General features: G+C 42.4%; 1 long non-coding RNA gene across 1 annotated transcript in view; it reads left to right on the top strand.

Moving 5' to 3' along the window:
• The window catches only part of LOC119496253, a 58,385-nt gene extending 40,107 nt beyond the window's left edge, over window positions 1-18,278 (top strand). Inside the window, exon 5 of the long non-coding RNA XR_005208674.1 lies at window positions 12,809-18,278. This is a non-coding gene — a long non-coding RNA (uncharacterized LOC119496253). The remainder of the gene's footprint in view (window positions 1-12,808) is intronic.
• The last annotated feature ends 220 nt before the right edge of the window (window positions 18,279-18,498 follow it).

Genomic DNA, 18,498 nt, shown 5'->3' on the forward strand with positions numbered 1-18,498 from the left:
GAACATGATTTCTGTTGTAAACAACCATCGCATCATTACAGATAGAAGAGACCCGAGTTGTGATTAACCAGAATGTTTGTGGGCCAAGAAGTTCATCTTGTAAGTATGACACAGTGTGGCTGAACGGGTGTTCCTTTCAATCATTTGACCAACCAGGAAGTTGAAGAAGTGAATGAGTCATCCTCAGTTGCATTGTTTGCCCTTGAGCAAGGCAGGAAGTCCTGCTCTGCGGTAGTCTACTGGCAGCTTCCCCGGCCTGAAACTGATTGAATCAGATTGCTCCTGGAAAGGAGAAAGTGTTCTCAATTGCCTCCCCTGGACGACTGTAATCTACAATACGTGTATAGTCATGGCTTTGTAAGGCAGTCCTACATTCCTTTAAACCGCAGTGTCTTGTTGTATTGTCATAAACCAAATCAAGGTAATGCAATAAGTCCAAACTGGCAGCAGGGTCTGGGAAAGTACAGTCTTCTGCTCTGCATCGGTTTGTAGTCAGTGGATGTGGTTGGCGGATGGGGATAGTGGGCAGAGTATGTTCGTCTTTGTGTGTGTATGTGTGTGTGTGCGTACAGTACTTGTGTGTCGGGTAGAGGGTCTAGCCAGCTCTCGCCTCGCTCCATTTGCCATCAAACCCCAGCTGAAATAAAGAACACATGGGAGCTGTTTTGAAGCTCCCTCATTGCCGGTTAAATATCTAAATTTCCCCCGCGACTTCTCGCTGTCTCCCTTCAGCCCTCCGCCCATCCCTCATCCTACCCTTTGTGCCTGGAACTGTTCGCCCGGAACAGGCAACACCAATCGACCTCAAAATTTCCATTCGGAAAAGAAAAGGAAAACCAAAATAAACAGATGATGAAGAAAGAGAGAAGAAAGACGTGAAACAACGTTTGCGTGCACCGCAGTGATGGGGAGGGCAAATTCTGTGCCAACTGTGTTATGGTTGGCAAACCTTGAAGTGCCTGATCTACAGATGAGGGAGGCGAGGAAAAAAAAACACAGAACTGGAGCGACAGGCTGCCATACAGTGCGGTCGCCAGCCGCTGTATGTTTGAACCATGGGAGAAATTTCATGTGGTTGTGATTTTCATATTAAAGTAATGGGGGTCTATCAGTGTCTGAGATGTACAGATGGGAGGCCTATGCACCAGCTGCTGTGTGTGTGTGTGTGTGTGTGGGAGCGTATGTACATTTACAGTATCATTGAAGTTAGCATGTGTGTCGGGAGATAGGCTGCAATTCACCTCGTAATAGCACCTAATAATGGCACTTCAGAAATGCCACAATAAATGGCACGTTGGACGGAGTGTGAAGAGGAAAATAAAGTCCTTGAGTACCGTTCTCCATTTCAGTATTACAGGAAAGCACTTTGAACATTTCATTGCATATTAGGCTTAGACTGATGTATGAGCTCGCTGATGTGCAGTACATGTATGAGGCCGAGTGTTTTATTAAAAATCAGATATGGTCCACTTACAAACTGTGTTTAATTTAATACCAATATACAGTTTTAGTCTACGTCAGCTTATTTCAAATGATGCACTGGATATGGGTCTGCCGTATTGCGAGAGTCAAGTAGAGTCACGGTCGCACTGCAATGTGAGTTGTCTGCCTGATCTTAATCTCTATAAACTGATATCTGCATATGTAGGCAATCTGTAGGCAAAAGGACAAGGTTTTGGTATCGGAAGCACTCTGGTTTCTGTTTGTAGTCCGATCACTTTCAACCAATCACGTTTGAGCGGGCTTTGGTTGCATGCAAGTTAGTATCTCCACAGCGCTGTGTCAGCGCTAAAGAAAGGTCTGGCTTCATACATTATCATTCTGCTATAGGTGAAAAAAATGCTCTGGCTTGTATTTCTTTAGACCAATCACAATCGTCTTGGGTGGCGCTAAGCACAGGATGCAGCGACAGTGCACTTGCAAAATATGCAAATACCATAACGTTATGGTTCCTTTGCCGCATTGGGTTTAAATCTGAAATATTGCCAAATAGGCACTTTTGCTTTTCTCTTTGACACCAAATCCTCCGCCATCGTCTTGTCTTTCAACTGTCTCTCGTCCCGTGTGTGTGAAATATGACTCCTGCTGCTCTGTGCTGAGACTCTGTACGGAGCAGACACTTTCCCTGTCTGTCTGTAGTGTCTGTTGCCCAACTATGTATTGGTAACACGGTGCTGATACGCCAAAATAAACTAAATGGGTTTTGTTTCTATAAAAAAAAAAAAAACGACGGTGGGGGCGGTGGGAAAGTAATGTAATCGGTGTATGCTTGAGCAACGGTAACACTGACTACTGCGGCAAACCTAATATGCGGCCAATGGCAGGCTCATATGTCACAGCATTGGCCGAAATGCAATCTCGGAACCAACCGGCTATCGTCTGATGACAATTTAGCTTTTTATTAGCTTAAAATTAGCTTGTAAACTGGCTACTTGTGAAACAATCCGGTCGTAGAAGTCGTCTCTCGACTCCAACTCCATTCTCGTGTCTCAAGTTGCTTATCAGACCGGCGCATGTTATCCAGATATCCGCTGGCTACACCAGAAACCCCAGAAATATTGGCCGTCACCCCCAGAGGCTAAACCGTCGTCAGACTGATATCTGATGGGTTCAGAGATCGTCCTGATCTAGCTTGCAGGCGTCACTCATTTTTGTCTTTTAGTTATTATCTGTCACGTCAGCGTCTGTTGGGGGTTTAGCCCCTCATTAGTCAGCTTCCCAGAATGCCTCTCAGATTCACATCATTGTCTGGCTGGAAGTCTTCCGTCGGGACACAGGCGTTAAGGACAAGCCCTCTCCCTCAGTGACCCTTCCAGGCCTGTTGATACTGTGAGTGTCATGTTCAGGCTCCCAGTTTATCTCCCACCACCGGGGATTAAATCTGGCCTTATTTGTGTGCGTGTGTTTCTTTTCAATGGGTGGTCTAATGCTGGTTAATACTAAGACTGTGTGTGTGTTTTACTTTAGCAAAGCAAGATGAGACTCTCCAGCATAGTAAATCATCACAGATTCATCCTGGGGGACAAAAGCCTGGTGACCTGTGACCTGTTATCTGTTGTCCTACAACTTAATGGATTTGACTTGCCTCTTTAGTAAATGGTATCACTACTGCGCATCATAGTGTGTGAGCTGCGTTTTTTGAAAGGGTGATGATAAATCGGGATGATTGTTGTCTGGTTACTTTCAGGAAAACCAGTTCTGCCGTGACTTTTCGCTCAGTTTCCGTCTGTTGTGACTACATTTGCATGCATGCAGCGTGACTAAAGATTTGTTGAAATCAATCTTCCCATAAATCTCAGTCTCATTCCAATGACGGGAAAACAACTATAGAGACTTTTATGTCTCTGTGAGCTGTTATTCTCATCACTAATAAGAACATGTCAACCACATTATGCATTTCATGTTGACGCAAACAAGTTAAACCAAGAGATCAGATCTTATTTCCGCTTGTTTGGCATTCAAATGTTGTTGAAACTTAATCATGATTGTATTTCAGGAATATAGGCCCGTTAAACTCCCATGCTTGCACATTCAAATCTTGGATGAGGATCTGTGGACAGTTTTATGCGACTAAAAAGAAAAAAAAAAAGGAGCTTTGTTGATTAAACCAAGTTTAATTTTACACCCCAGGCACGCTGTCGTATCTTTAAACAAAGAAATCTGTGTGTGTGTGTGTGTATAGTGCTTGACTGCTGGAGCACTGGTATTTGCTTTTGACTTGTGCCAATAAAAATTAGGTTTGATACAACTATCAGCTCCTTGAATGTACCAGCAACACAAACAGTGATTCACTGATACGTGTATCTGAGGGAAAGGATCGGGCAAGAGGGCAAAACAAACAGCATTCATGTTTCCGTGCTATACATCAGATTCCCTCTCATTACCCCAAACCCAGATATTTGCAGAGTTTCACACGTCCTTCATAAAGTCGTGTGGTTTCGGTTGCATGTGCCCAGATAGGGTTTTTCCCTCTTGGCCCTCCATGTGAAGAGGGTCCCGAGTCAAAACAGCAGGATTAGTGGTAATAGTGCTTTGCCAGGGAGATGGACGGATGAGCCTTTAACTTAAAAAAAAACGTTCCTTGAACTAGGGGAAAAAAAACAGATGTCACTTCAGATTAATGACGATGCATTTTTAATTTGCTCTTGTGGGGTTTGAATAGCTTTCAAGGGACCTGGGGGTCACGCGGCTCGCTGTACCTTTAAGGGCCATGTCAGACTTCATTTCTTGTAAAAACATGAAAATCCCCATGGTTGTAGTTATGGGGTTTACACAACAGACAGACGGAGGAAGAAGAAGAAGAAGAAGAAGAAGGAGGGATGGATGGTGGGATGAGGAGGGGAGGTTTGTGCTTGCTTGTTGAATGGGAGCCAGGAGAAGACTTGGCAGAAACTGCAGGATATCTGTGGTTGGAGGAAGGACGAGAGGTCTGGATGCTTTTTTAAACAGAGACAGTGAGAGATGGGCTCTGTTGACCTACATCCAGATCTTCAGACTTCACAACTGTGGTCTGAAAAGCAAAGCGGAGTTTTGTCTGCGACATCCAAGTCACTCTTTTATGTCCTTTATGTTGGTGTTTCATGCAATCGACACTAATCCCGCTCGGTCTTACTCGTCTTGAGCAAATCTTCTTGTTTGTTTGGTTCTGAGGCAGAGTTTGACTTTTCGCTCCAGTGGAGGGCCTCTCGCTCTCCCTCTGTGGTGGGTTTGAGTGTTTGAAGAGAGGGATCTGTGTGACCGAGTGTCACTCGATCTCTTGATTCGCTGCACATGTCATTATTTGAGCGGGGTATTTGTGTATGTGGGTCTTGTGGTGATCGACGGTTGTGTCGTCTGAATTCATAACTTACAAGATTCAAGTATAACGGAGCTTGACTGTGGTTACAAGACAGACTGGTATTGATATATGCATTGTATTATATACTGTATATATATATATTGTAGCTTATGATATACTTGCTTTTAATAGCATGTTCGTAGGCACAAATACAGGGTAGAAAAATGGACATTTCCTCACACAAAGATCCTGTGGAGTCTATTTCTATGGAGCTTACATGCACAAGGCAGTGCATACCGGATCCACTCTTTCACGCCTTCCACTCTAGGCATATACACTGTGTAATTGTTTACCAGAGGGAACTGGGCATTTCGCTTAAAGGAAACTCGATAAAATAGCGTACGGTGGCTTAAGCTATACAACAGTTTACATCAGACAGACTGCCAGACGCTCTGGGTCAATAGGATCCCGGTAGCTAGTCCTCTGCCTGCGCAAATCTACTCAAACCTTTTATCATAAAAGTGCTGCAAGTGTCGCATATTTGCATCGCTGCCGGTATGAATAGTTTTGATGCAAAATATTTGCAGCCAAGTATTTCGTAATTCGTCATTTATTCGTCTCACCCCCAGTGTGTAAAGGCCTTTACACACATTTCTGTAGTTGAAACACACAAAAATGCTAATTCGTGGTAAGGTAATTAATAAGCAAGGATAAATTCCTATTAATGATCCTTATAAGGATGCACTATTTTACCTGAGAGGGCACAAAAGAGCAACTACTACATTATTAATTAGAACCTAATGAGCAGTTAGTGAGAGTTAATCAGGCGCGACTCATGAAGAAAGTGGTAGATTCACAGATATCTGTGAGGAAATCATACTGTTTCATTAAAATTGTGAAGTCTGTTCTCAAGTACTTTTTATTATCTTTATAGTCCTCAATATTTAGGAACTACATATTAGAGATTAATTAAGTCTTGTCCCAGACACAGTGGCAGTTATAGACCATTTCAAACCACTTATAACTTTAGGGGTACCTAAAAATATTAAGCAGTACTATGAACATTTCCCCGAACAAAGAACCAGTGGAGTCTATCTCTATGGAGCTTACATGCACATAGTGTGTGACACTGAGCTGACTCTTCCCTCCCTGTTCTTTGTCCGCAAACGTCTCCTCTGTGAAACCCGACCGCGGGGACAATCATCATTCCTCAGCTATTAGCACCAAATCTTTGGCCGGGCCTGAATGTGAGGAGATGTTGTGTTGTCAGCTGGAGGGCTCTGGTTTCTCCCCAGATGAGCGGAGAAAGGGGTCAGTGACGCCTGTCAACGACCCCCAACGGCCCCTGGTTTCCTGTCCAGGGACCACTCAATGGCCTCCATTACGTGTCATTGAAGAACCAAAATGGCCTCTGCTCTAGATTTCCACCCAGGGGTCTTGATCGTGATAGTTGCTTGGCTGTAACTCAAGAGTTTTCATAATGAATGCCCGCTGGAAGCAAAAGCAGTTGAAGATATAGCTAAGATATGCATACACTGATATAGGTAATTTACTATGAAAGGCAATAAGCTTCTTTGTCCGAACTCGGAGATTGGACATCTTTTCAAGGGTCTAATTTTTCTGTGCAGACGTCAGCGATACGCAACTGTAACTTAAGAAGGAACTGGAAGGTTTGGCCAGCAGGGTGAAGGACGCAGAAGAAAGTTTGGAAAGTAATTGTTGAGTTTGTCGGATCACTAAACGACTGCATTGAAATAAAAGCAGCTATGCGAGCAAGCAGCATAATGTTTAACACAAAGTTTCTTCTTCTGTGAACATTAAGTGTACGGTAATGTTGCACTTTGTTCTGTCTGCAGGATACATTTGTTTTTATGTTCTGCATGGCACTGCGAGGTGCTGTAAATGTCAGAGCAATTTTCATCTGAGCCGAAACAAATTCCTCCCTCCGACTCTGAGGGAATTAAAAGGAATTTGAACTTTAAATTGTTGTCTCATTGCTGGAAAAGCTTAACATAGCAATGGAGAGAGTTGGATCTGTGGGGCGACTTTTCTTTGCCTGTGAAAATTGTCCAAGACGGCCGTTCTATGAACCTGCAGTAAAAACTTTCCACGGGTAATGTCTCGCAGTCTCCTCGTTCACCTCGCTCGTTTTGTGGAGCTGTTTTCTCGAGCCTCCTGGTCTCGAGTCAGTGGGTCAATATTTGCCTTTAACTTTTGACCTGTGTGTTTACCCACCTTTTTACTCAATTACTGCCATCACTGCAGTCTAGCTCAGAGAGGCTGTTTAAACCTGTGGCGGTACTGAGTTCCCCAGACTTTAGTTGTTCAGTCAGAAGACTGAAAAACAGTTCCCATCCATATAATAATATAAAATAAAATGCCTTCTTAATAATAATAATGAACAAATGCCTCTTCAATGATGAACAAATGCCTCTATAATAACAAACAATTAAGGAAACTGAAATATTGGTTTTATTTTTCCTTTTACCCTCCTTTAAAGTTTTCCCAAATAAAATACACTAAAAGAAATGGGTATAAAGGGTTTCATTGAAAATCAACAAATGAATAGAATACAAAAATACAGCCTGCAGGCGTTAGGCTATTGTAAGGCAAGCCAGATCGTTGCACAAATAGTACCTAAACGTCCCAGTGCAGGTAACCCAATTGGTTGGCACTTAACTTGTTTCCCCAACTAGGAGTCAACACTCTCAACAAACAAAACACAAAGATCACAGAATCCCAAAAGGGCCCAAAACAGACCAGAGTTTCTGATAAAGCTGATAACACATGTTGCATTGAGCGAAGGAGAGATCAGAATGACACTGGGTGTGCAGTTTCCCTCCTCTTTTAAGCCCTACAGAAAGGGCGTCGTTACACCCTGATTGGCCAAGAGGGGAATGCACCAAGCTGCTCTCAACTATCATTTAAGAGCCAGTCCCCACACCCTGCGCAACAGGTGAACTGAATAACCCTCTAATCACTCAGCAACTCAACCAAAAAAACACCAGGGAAAAGGGAAACAACAGCAAGCACCAGAGAATTGGCAGCTGCCACAAACCGTGCAACCAAAAACCCTGTTTTCAACTACTAAACCTGCTCACTCTGTAGCCATAAGCAGCCGTTAATGTAGTCCAGTTCTTTGGGGTAAATTATTCCACAGTGAGAGTAGAAGCTTCATTCATCATTATTGAAAGATGAAGTTGAAGTTAGATCCAAAATATGTCCTTATCATTTCAAACAGGCTTTATTGACATGAACATAACCACATACAGTATCGCCAATGTCCATATCAATACATGCCCTCTTATTGGTACCGTGGGAATCCTCGCAAACGTGTATGTGAAGTGTGGATATTGGATAGCATCAAGCATTTAGGAAAAATGTGTGCATCCACAGGCAAATGGTTACAATTATCCCAATTATGCGACACACACATCCCTCTTATTAACAAAACTACACAACCACGCCATTAACAACTAGCACAAACACTGCCTGAACTATTATTACTGCTGTTACAATTACTGCCACTACCACATATATCACATGTCCATGTGCGTACAGTCTGCTGTTAATAATCCAGACTGCTGTGACCTGCTTTAAATACATCCCCAGACTAATAAGCTCATTACTGCTCCACTGTAAGAGCAGTGGGTCAGGAATTCTGCGCACACACACACACACACACACACACACACACACACACATACACACTTTCTACATGCTTTTGCACAAACAGAATTCGTTTTTTTCCTGCATGCCTCACATACAAACATGAATGAAGGCGGACAAAGAAAGGCGATACACACGCTCATATCTCCCGCCACCCATCCATCTGTACATCCATTCATCCCCGGCTCTACAGGCACCCATACAGCGTATAGCCGAACCTGTTTGTGTAAAATTAGAAGTGAAACCACATCCTCTCTGATTGAATCTGTGGACCTGCTGGGTCTCTGGGTGGCTGTGCAAACAAACTGAGCTGGACCATTACGACCTGGCTCCTCTGTGGCGTCACAACACACACACACACACACATGAATACAGGAACACTTGCTTGCATGCACCTAAACACACACGCCTACAGTCGGGTTTAAGGGGAATGAAATCCTACACCTTTATCTCTAAAGCTTATTTGTATAATCCAGAGCTAATCACACATTTTTTACAATGTTTGTTTTACTGCACATACCTGCTTAAGGGAAAATAGACCTGTAATGGGTTTGTTGGCAAACGGACAACACAGCTGGGATGCCAGAAGATTTAGTTAATGATCAGGAAGTGTTTACAAATGTTGTGATTGACAGCTTCTCTCCCACGAACTGCACGAGACATCACTGATGTGTTAAAGAGTTACTAGAAAACAGAAATCAATGCAGCAACTGTTGCACCCGGATCTGCTGCAGATATTGCTAAGGAGTGAAAATCAATTGTTCGTTCCACTGCAACATCAGACCCCAGCAGCAAAGCTACACGTCCGCCATTTTGGACTGAAAGCGACTACCGAACGCCAGTAAAATATATATAAGGACATAATGATTTAAATGAGGGTTATTTAAGTGTTCGTACTGGGAAGTTGATTCACCTAGAAAAACAAATGAACCTCTGATTTACAGACGTCTCTTTATACATCCGTTGCCATGGACTCATTGGCGTTTTCAGTCCAAAATGGCGGCTACAGCAGCGCCATTTAGCGGCTGTTGTCAAAAAAGCACCAGAGCTTTGTCTCTTTGCTTCTATACTTTTTGCTTCGATCTCCAGGTTTATTAAAACAGCATTAAAGACACAACATGACTCGGCAGCCCAAGAGGCCACGGCCTTATCATTTGTGTGTTATTCCTCACAGTGTTCCAGCTCCTCGGCCAAGTCTGTCTGTCTCACCGGTCTGATAGCTCTGATTTCGGCACTGACTCAATTAGCAGGCTTATATAACTGAATGACTGATGAATGCCGCCTTCCTGCTTTCTGTTCCCATCCATCCCCTCCGTTCCTTTCTTTCTTTTTCCAGCTCTCTGCTGCTTCGCCACATCCTCATCTTTCTGTCTATAGTTATTCTGTCTATTGTAATTAAACCTGAGTCTAAAGGACATTTAAGATAGTTTGGCAAGAGAATCACATCTTACGGGGCAGATAAAAACGCTATTAGCAATTAGCAACACTCGGCAATGAAACAGAATATTTTCAAACTAGCATGCGAGATGAAATCACAAAATAAGCATTAGACAAACATAAAGCATTTATATGAGCTAAACCTTTCCAGATGCTTTAACCTTGGATGCCCAAAGGGTTTGGGGGGTCTCAGAGAAGGCCAAGCGGCTGTCATTTGAAAGGAGCAAATATAATTATAACTGCTTTTTTTTTGCAGGATTTTGACAATCAGTCAATGGCGGTTTTGTATCGAGAAGGGCTGTTGGAAATGTTATGTTGAAAGCGATTCAAAACAGCCATCAAATGACAGCACGTTGGCCTTTCACAATCCAGAGAAATGTGGGAAGCCAGAATAAAGCACCATTCAGACTGATGTACGGTCCATTCATCTATGCTGTCCTCAAAACACACTGATACACCATTTCTACCACATTTACACCACCAGCTACCTGGAGTGTCTCTATTAGTATCAACATTAGAGCTTATTGCTGCTTTTATAATTAGAAAAATCTGATGTCCGCATGTGGAAACATCCCGATTCAGCAGCTTTACCAGAGCTTACAGCTTCAAATAGCCCTGGCTTGGGAACCAGAGACTTCCTTCCATCAGACAAATTCCTTTGGCAAGCTTGGTAACCAGTTCCCCCCCAAAAAAGCCGTATTATTGAGCCTGTTGACTATTTTTCAAGGCCATGCAGACATGCAGACGTTATGGAGAAGATCACTATCAATATCTTCTCACACATAAATCCAGGAAAGTGAACAGACTGAATCTAGTGTGGCGCCAGCGTGGCGCGGGCTTCATTTACACTCTAAGATAATGCTACACCTAAATAATAGACATGATACCAGTGTTACACCTCCAGCACTTCATACTGTATGGAAGATTAACACATATACATGTCGCCATTACTGCGGTGGCGTCTCCCTTCAATACACTACTGACTGTCCTACAATTTCCTACTTTTACCTTTGCTTTTTATGTAACGTTACTTTTGACAACGACATCTAGGAGTTTTGGAAGAACCTGAGCAGTTTTCAGCTGCCTAACGTTAGCCTGAAACAAGTAACGTCAGCTCCATTAATGAAATGGAGTTGTTGATGGGACAGAGGAACGGGAGACGGTGGAGGCAGAGGGTCCACCGTCAAAGGACCACATACATCTGCTCACATAAGAGACTAAATACAACCCCTTTGCCTCTTGCACATTACTTTGCACCCAGATTATGCACCGTTAAACTAGCAAAAGTGGAGTTGGCCCTGAATGCACTTGCGCCATGCACTTTAGACCATGTGCTATAGATCGTTAAAATAGGGACCTGAGTCACTACGACTTGCAACCGCAGTAATTGCGGTGACGCTAGTCCCTGGAACACACAAAGTGGTCGCCGTATTTGCTATATAGCGTGTGTAAATTGTTGGCATAATCATAATCTCGTGCTATATTCTGATACAATCTCAGGATATTGTTGCTCATGGAATCTCATAAAGCTTTAGGGACCCAGGCTGCCACCATGACCTTTGACCTGGAAGCTGCTCAGTAATAGCTTTGGATGTGGCTGTGGGAAAGTGGTGTCTGTGATAAAAAGCGAGGAAGATGAGTCAGATGAGTCAGAGCGGGGTGTTGCAGTGGCAGCGTATCTTGTTTGGACAGCGGTTTCCTCAGTTGTAGAACAAGTGACGGGCAGGTTAACTGCTGCTGCCCTCAGCGATCAGCAGAGGACGTTTGTGATTCTCTTTGGTGCCTCTCTGTTGTGCTCTCCAGCTCTAAAGTTCAGTTATGGTTTATTAAGGCATGGGTCTTTTGTAGTTTCAGCCAGCATTTCTGGTAATAATAACATTGTACTCATCGGGTTTTGTGCTGAGATTTGTGAATGCGACAACGTCGCTAAAAATAAGTCTATGAGGCATGAAAGAAGAGCAGCCAGATTTATTTGGTTGAGAAAACAAAGTCAATGGTAAAATTATTACCCAAACTTTCCATCGTAAACATCCATCCAATAGTTTATGGACCGACATCCTGGTTCAGCTTTAACCAACTGTTCTTGCCATTGTGTGTGTTCCCAATTTCATTATTACAGACATTTCTCGTGTGCTCACTTTTAAAGTGGTTCAGAAAAATCTGGCGAAGCTGTTTGTCATGTTTCCTGTTTGGAGTTTGTTGTAGCAACGTTGCTGTGTTCCCAGATCTCAACAATTACTTTTGTGAGTACAATCTTATCATAACAGATAGAAACTATGGCTAAAACTTTAATAATAAGACCCAATGAAAGATTTTGTGAATGAATGAGTACTTGCTTTGCACAAACACACAAAATAGTTTGAAGTTTTTTAGCAAGTGCCTTCAAATGGGGTTGTGTTTACCGTGTTCACGAGAAGAGTCCATATGAACGCCCCCCTCTTGTGATATTCACAACCTTGTAAGTGGAAAATTTGCGAGTTGTGACGTGTTTGTTGATGTTTTAATATGCATAATAAGTTAATATATTGTAATTTTAGTTGTATATTGTAATTCTTGGTAATTTTATAATATGTCTGAGTAAAATGTTGATATTCCCAACGGCCTCATCTTGTTCCTCTGTCATTATGCCTTCACATTTACTGCATTATGTTACCCGCTTGCAAGCTTGCTAAATTGTTAGCCTCTGTGGCTTCTAGACGTCGACAGTAACGTTAATATTGCTGTTGCTTAGCAGCGGTGTTCTCACGACTTAACCACTCGAACGCCAAGCATAACGTGTACACGACTTCCCATGTTGTAAACACGAGCTCACGAGTTTCATTTGAAGGCACCAACATATTCATAATTACTTTCCCATTTTTTCCTTTTCTCTCTCTCTCTCTCTCTCTCTCTCTCTCTCTCTCTCTTTCTGTCTCTCTCTCCCAGACCACCTCAGCTCCGCTGCTCCAGAGCTACACGTCACGGAAAGAAGACCCATCACGGCGTTTCACCTGCTGTTTCCCAGCATTCCCCGCTTAGCTGCTGTAATCCTGGGGGCCATGGACAATATAAACACACACAGTGGATTACACTCCGTGTGTGTCTGCGTGTGTGCGTGTGTGTGTGGGGGGGATAAAAGAGATGAAACAGAGGTGCAGTGTAATCCATTTGCAAGACGACTGTGTGTGTGTCTGTGTGTCCATGAAGGGCCCTCTCACCAGGTAGGCCCATTCATCACTGATGACGGTCTGTGTGCACGGGGCTTACTGTAGATCCCCAGCTCACACACACACACACACACACACACACACATATAACTGTACACGATGGGGCCACCCAAACTTTCTTTGCGCTCCTTTTACTTCTTACAGCATTTTTCTTTTTTCTTTTTCGTGGTTTCACAGACGATCTCTATTCAACAGAGATCGAATGCCGAAAATAGTGGAACATTTAAATGCTCCTACACGCACACACACACACACACACACACGCACGGCCCACCCAAGGACAAATGTTAGCAGATTAATGAAACATGCAAATATCCAGCGGGCTCATCCAGCTCCGTCCCCCCTGCTGCGTCTCATTCACATGCATCAGGACCATTAATATGAACGTCAAAGGGGCCTGTACTGTATGCACCATTTGAATGTTAATCCTCGAGAAAAGAACCGTTGTTTTGCTGTTGCAATAGATCGGGTTTAGGGGTCGGAGGGGTTGTGGGGGTGTTTTGGTGAAGAAACCTTGAAGCAGTTTGAACATGTTAATGAACTTGAGGGGTTTAGCACCGGACCTGGACAATAAAGTCCCCCTGAGCATGAAATGGTAGGATGGGTTTCCTGCTGGTCTCCATTCTCCGTCATCCCTGGACCTCCTTAAGATGTCCTGACCCAGGGAGAGGAGGGTGTGGGGGGGGAGGTAAAAAGGGGGGTCTGGATGCAGTGTCCAGTCCTTCTCTTCGACCCGGTCCGACTCAACAACAACAGCTGAAATGGCTTGCAGATGTGGCTCGGCTAATAAATTCTTTGTGAACTCAGCAGACATTGGGAGGTTTGGGAGTTTTCAAAGGGGGGTTGTGGAGCAGGCTGGACCTCAGGAGGGCTGTTTGCGTGTGTGAGTTTGGATGTGTTTGTAAAAAAATGTGCACGTGTGTGTGTATGTGTAGTGCGCTTGCATCCATGATCTCGTCCGTGAACCATTCAGGGTTTTATGTGCACACGTGCATTTATGTGTGTGTGTTTGTCCACTCCAGGTCTCAGTAAAACATCAGGCCCAGTGTATAAATGTCTTTAGCTGCTGCTCACATTGATTTATAGAAATCTATCAAGTCGGCCTGTAGAGACAAAGTGGGGAACACAAACCCCCGGTCTGCTGGCTGCTGATACGACCCAGGATATATTTAGGTGCACTTAATATGTAACTTTTTAAAAGACGAAAAAACATATTCTTCGTCTTACAGATTCCTTTGCAATAAAACACACCGTTGCTCAATATGATACACTCTGGGGCCTTTGGTGCTATAGAGCCTTACCTGGTCTGGGGTCAGGGTTAGCTGCGCAAGTTTGTTATTTCATTCCTAAATACCTAATGGTAACGTCTTTAAAGCAAGATTCAAAATAATCCTTTTGGTTTGGTTTGTTTGTCTGTTTGTCAGCAGGATTACCGAAACACTACTGGCCCTATTTTCATGAAACTTGGTGGAAGGATGAAGCATCAAAATTGATTGAAGAAATGTAGATGTAATCATTATTTATTTCCGAATGTGATGAGATATTCGCTGAATTTGACAAAAATATAAGTTTATATTGTTTGTGTTTTCATCTTTTTTCCGACAACTTTAACCCTTTCACAGTGTGTTAATTGTAACATTTTATAGCCTAAAAATGTCTTATTCAGTGTTTGGTTGTATGTAGCTCCACCCTCTCAGAGTTTGAAATACATCAGATTTGAAACCAGCATTCATTCAGGGGCTTTAAATACAGCAGCAATCTTGAAAAGTAGGAAAGCAATAATTAGGAATAATTCGCTTTAAAGTAAAAAAACAAATGAAAGTCTTTGACAATGAAACAAAAAAATCCTGAACTCTGTGTCGCTGTTTAATTTTCCAAGGATATCCCTTGATCCTGCACAACTTATATATTTTCCAAACCAAGTGTTCCCCACTTTAATGAATGATATTTGATTATATGTTATATAATATAATGATATGTACACTGCTGCAAGCTATCTGGGTCACGTCTTTTTTCTTCTTTTTTACTGTACAAAAGCCACTTTCCCACTAGGGATTTAGACTGTCAGCACTCAGATTACACTGCTGGTTCACTTTTAACATGAACTACACACACACTTCACAAATCATACACCTTAAGTTGAGTGCTGCACTGACAGCCTACAAACCCGCTGTTCAAACAGGCTTAATGCACTCACACAGGCCTCTCTGCTCTCTCTGAAGCCTCTGGATGGAGGGAATGCTGTTTTTCTCCGAACAAAACCCAAAATGCCAAAACCGTATGCATGTGCCAAGACGCTGGTATGCCTGGTTTTACTCAACAAACTCCCCCCGTTACTCACACACTCTCTCACACACACACTCTCCTCAAAAGAGATGTAATCAGCAGCCCGGGCTTTCATGCATTACCTCCCCCTCTTCCAATAACACATACACACACATGGAGCTGCTATCTGTTTCTTTCCCTTATTTCACTCTCTCGCTCCCTTTTGTTACAACTTATGTAAAGACTGTTGGTGTGTGTGTGTGTGTGTGTGTGTGTGTGTGTGTGTGTGTGTGTGTTCAGGGGAGAGAGAAAAGCCTTGGTGACATTAAACACGGTTGACGGGGAGTGGGCAGAATAAACAAGGTCCTGAGTAGAAAGGCTGCCCTTCAAACACTCCGTACTCGGTGCATAGGCCCAGGATCAACTGTGTTTATCAAAATCCTGGGGCTACAGAGGGAGAGAGACAAAGAATGAGAGAGAGGGAGAGGGAGTGGGTTGCTCGGGCTCAGAGTACTGAGGAAAGACTAAATTGAAGGTTGAAGTGAAACGTTGAGGGCCCTGACGCACCGAACCGGCCGTCGTTGGGACATTGGTGGTTACCATTTTGTGGCTGACCATCGCCTGTTGTTTTTTAAAGAGTCTTTCTGGATAATAAAGTGAAACTTGAACTTGCTTTGTTCATCACTTTTGGCACTAAAGTTGGCTGATTCAGCATATTTGGAGTGGGAGGTTGTCGATGAGACAGAGCTGTCTGACTGTTTCAGTAGTGAATCAGTGTATTCACTCATTTTTGCAGCCTTGATTTACCAGACATATTCTCGTAAAATGTATTTAGATCCTTTAATTAAAGGGCAGGCCCATTATTTCTTTTTAGTATTTTTTAGGTTTTTATATCATTCTGTAGTTTCCCACCGCTGTTCTTATGTATTCAGATCCCAACATTCAAATTTTTAGTCGAAGTACGTATGTTTTAGCATCAAAATGTTATTTTCCCAAGCCTTTCTAAAAACGTTTGTGATGTCATGTGACCTGACGTAGGTTTCTGCATGATGACGCTGCTGCATGTATGGTATATATACATCCTTATAGTCAGTGTATTAACGTTATATAGAGTAACTTAGATGGCGGTTGGCATGCTCCCAGTTCGGAGAAGCAGACGGGAGTACCGGCACGGAAACTAGTTACTTTCCACCGCTGCATATTCCGAGATTGTTGTCAAAGTCATTTGGTTTGTCTTTCTGCACTGTTTTGGATAATAACTAGAATAATTTAAGTGCATGTTGTCCGTCAGCAGTGTGTTTTTAAAGAAGAGGTAAGGCCTCTGATGGTACTTCTTCTTTAAGGTCAGCTTGGTGTGTCGGAGCTCTGAAGGACTGACGTGAGAGTGAGAAGAACAGACACATCTGATAGAGGCCCTCTCTGATTTAAATCTGAAAAATTGCACAGCGCTTTAAGATTTGTGTCTAAGACAAAGACGATGCAGGAGGAGTGCCGTTATGAAACAGGTTGAGGGTGATTATTTCTATCTATCTATTTACAGCCTGTCTTTATGCAGCCTTTTGTCTTGTAAGCCTGTGTGTCAGGTTGGCTCTGAGGTTTATTCGTACTTGCCTCCACATGTTCCTCTGGGCCCTGTAGCGCATGTAATCTGGGTGGATGTGGGTGTCCATCTATATATGAGATAAACTGTGTGTCTGTGTGTACACATTTAACTCTGATCTCATCTCCCAATCACAGAGCGTCTTCTCAGCGGGACAGGAAATTGTGTTGGAGTTCAGAGTTTATTACACGAGCCACAGTTCAAAGACGGAGACTAGAGAAGAATGAGACAGATCTGTACATTTATGAGAGTGGAATCCATTTCTCAGCGTATATCACTGCTGCTCTAAGTACTCTAATGCAGACTCATAAAGCATAAATCAGCCTCGGGATTGGGAGAGATCGCCTGAGAGGTTCAACCGACCTGTTCAATATATCGACTAACCCCCACAGGTGGAAAAATGCAGAGTAAAACCACTCTGGAGATGCTGTTGGATTTTCACCTGTCACTTGGATTTAGTTCAAATTTGCACTAATAGTGTCCTGATATCTGCCCTATGCCTCAAAGCAATATGATTATCAAAACGTGCATTTATTATAAATCTAAAGGCTTTTAAATACAAAGTTGTCATCATTTCACACAGAAACTAAAACTCTTAAGGGTACTTAAGATAAAATATGATGGTATGTTGGCTCAGTTCAGGCCATCACATTGATTAAGAAACTTTGTACAAAAACATAAAGGTGATGCATTAAAGCAAAATGTAAAGTGTAATTCATACAGTGCAATATTTTCAGGGTGGAATTTCATTTCATTCTCACTGTGCAATATCATTTTTCCACTTGCAATTTTGTTAATAGTCTGTCTATTGTCGATAGTTTCATTAAGTTTCTACGGTCGTACCGGAGGCCTCGTTGGACACCGGTGACCGAGAGAAGTGAGTTTAAAGCGAGTTTCTAGACTGTTAGAGATACTCTAAAATAGTAATTAAAGTAATTTAACGACATCTCAGACGGTAGTGGGTTTGATCTGTCACCCATCTGTACCGCTGTGGGTCTTAGAGGCCTTTTTAACAGCAGACATTTTGTTTGTGGTAGTGGGAAGAATACTCACAGGTGTTACTAATTACACTAATGATGGCTCTGTTGCATTCAAGTGTCCCAGTAAGTGTCAGTAAATCAGCATGACCGTTAACCTGGATCCTGAAATCACAAAGTACTTAAATCATCATTATTTTTCATTATTTACACCTGTGCTTTTACTACTGTGCATCAAAATATCTTCATGGAAAAGGTATATTGCTTCAGTCTATTCAGTTAACCTATTGAGTATAGTATGTTGAAAAATTAAAAAAAAGTCATAGTATAGTATGTCGAAAAATTAAAAAAAAGTCATAGTATAGTATGTAGAAAATTAAAAAAAGTCCTAGTATAGTATTTCAAAAAATTAAAAAAAAGTCATAGTATAGTAGGTCAAAAAATTAAAAAAAAAGTCATAGTATGTCAAAATTAAAAAAGTTCATAGTTTAGTATGTCAAAAAATAAAAAAAAGTCAGTGTAGTATGTCAAAAAAAAGTCATAGTATAGTATGTCGAAAATTAAAAA

Source organism: Sebastes umbrosus, chromosome 10 (assembly GCF_015220745.1).
Source record: "Sebastes umbrosus isolate fSebUmb1 chromosome 10, fSebUmb1.pri, whole genome shotgun sequence".
Taxonomy (NCBI): domain Eukaryota; kingdom Metazoa; phylum Chordata; class Actinopteri; order Perciformes; family Sebastidae; genus Sebastes; species Sebastes umbrosus.